Here is a 2,373-nt window from a genome sequence, read left to right as displayed (position 1 = left end):
AAAATTAATACTAATAAAAATAATTGTTAATAAACTAATGTTACAGTAATTTAAATGACAAATTGGCTACTTTTTCCAGATACAATGTAAATAAATAACAATAATAATAATAGTAATAATAATAATATTAATAATAATAATATATATAACATCATATCATATTTTAATATTTATTTTATTTGCTGTATTTGTTATGCGGTATAAAGTGTAGGATTCATAACAAAACGAAAATAAAAACCGTCCGATAATATTAATTGATAGTTTAGTAATAATAGTATTAATTTTATTTGCTTTTAAGTAGCCCGTTGTTACTTATTATAAATACAACAAAACATAAATAAAAAAGTATGATAAACCGATTGACGAACTTGCAATGATAATTAGGCCTAGTTATATTAAATTTAGCGTTTCGAAACTCCATTGGCGCTACGTATATTTGTTGAAAACAAACCGCGACCGAAATGAAGCGCGACCGAAACGAAGCGCGACCGAAACGAAGCGCGACCGAAATGATCTGTATTCGAATTCGGTTGGCAAAAATAATATTATTGCATTTACAGGTTTAATATTTACTCGTCAAGTAATATATGATGCTTCCAAACAACAAATTCCTTTTAAATAGAGAACTGTGAGTCAAATATATTTTTACAATATTTTAATGGGCATAAATTGAACTCAAGCTTCCAAAACAACAAATTACCTTTTAATTAGAGAACTGTGAGCCAATATTTTTACAATATTTTAATGGACATAAATTGAACTTAAAAAATGCCAATTTTGGTGAGAAACCTAAAATAATGGTCTACGATGTATGTTTTTTCCAGAACTAGACGGGTGCACGCGTCTAGAGGGTAAAACGTCACAAACATTTGGTCCTTACTCAAATTAGTATATGATGATTATTACAATAGTTTTGTTTTGCTTGCTTTGTTTGTATGACAAGTACAATCATTAGATGTTTGTATGCTCGTCAATGGAAAGTACTTTTCAAAAGCTAAGTTTCAGTTTATTCAACAGGCACTATCAACATATCAAGTTTTTTTATCAGATCAGTTAAAAAAGGTGTAATTCAACAACTGCAAATTAGCAGTTTACACAAGGTTACATAAATATAAAAAAGCGGTATCAACAACCGAAAGGTCCACTGATTAATCTCAGATAAGATGATAATACTTACTCCAAGTAGGCCTATATGCACACCATCATGTCGGCATTAAATATGTCATCATCAGGAAGTTCAACAAAGTGTAACTTCCAGAGTCCATACATTATAACATACAATCGGTACGTAGAAAACGAAGACCCCTATTTTTCTCTTTTATTTTTAATGATAGGCCTAATACTCTGAGGCTGTCACAAATCAAAATTACAATATTATTTGGCCTCTTAATATCAAGGGTCACCCTATTATGGGTGTCTACAAAACGAAGACTGAAGACCTAAAAAACGATCACACCCAATTATTTCTTAATTTTTTTATTTAAAGTATTTCAAAATCATCATTAAACTATTAGCAAGTATTTCGTTTATCATTTCGTTTAGCCCACCAATGCGTTATAGGGCCTACTCTCAGTGCGCCCGTCAAATGATCATCGAGCCCCCCCCCCCCCTTCGCGCCCCCTCATCAGCACCCCATTTCCAGACTTCTAGATACGCCACTGTATATTCTTAACAAAATTCTAAAACAAAAAGACTAAATATGCTATCCGCTGATGAGAAAAACATTCTCATGGCTAATACCTGGAATAAACCATGTTTGTTATCTATCAACTATGACACGAAATATAAATACATTTTTTCCACTTTAGCTGAGTTGAACAAATTGAACATTATAAAAAACTATATTAATCCTGCGATTAGAATCTCAAATTAATTGTAACCATCAAAAAAACTTCAAATACAACGTTTATAGTATAATTTAGTAATATATGCACGCTTGTTTTTTCTTGTTTTTTTTTTGTTTTTGTTTTTTTTGTTTTGTTTTGGTTTGTTTTTTTGCTAATTAGTAACATATCTTAAAAGTAATGACGTGCTATGCAGCTTCAGTCATGTATTTTGTATGACCAAGCATCATAGAGGTATGTTGCCATAGAAAAATCTGTACTGAGATTGAAACCATAGTCCTGTATCAAAAACAAATGACAAGCCCTTTCTAACAAACATAATAATTCATTGTAAATATTTATTCGGGATGATTATTTAACCAAATGGTTAACCAGTCCAAAATATTTCCTGCTTTGAATCTAAACCAAAACAAATTCTACAAAAATAAATTGACAACGAAAGTTATTTGTAAATATTGTTAACTAGTCTAAAATATTTCCTGATATTTCTGTTTTACTTCCTAGTCTGAATCTGAACCACAACAAATTC

This window comes from Anneissia japonica, unplaced genomic scaffold (assembly GCF_011630105.1).
Source record: "Anneissia japonica isolate Jap-2015-1 unplaced genomic scaffold, ASM1163010v1 scaffold288039_len1115542_cov189, whole genome shotgun sequence".
NCBI lineage: Eukaryota > Metazoa > Echinodermata > Crinoidea > Comatulida > Comatulidae > Anneissia > Anneissia japonica.
The sequence above is the reverse complement of the archived record's forward strand: the minus strand, read 5'-3'. Positions refer to the sequence as shown.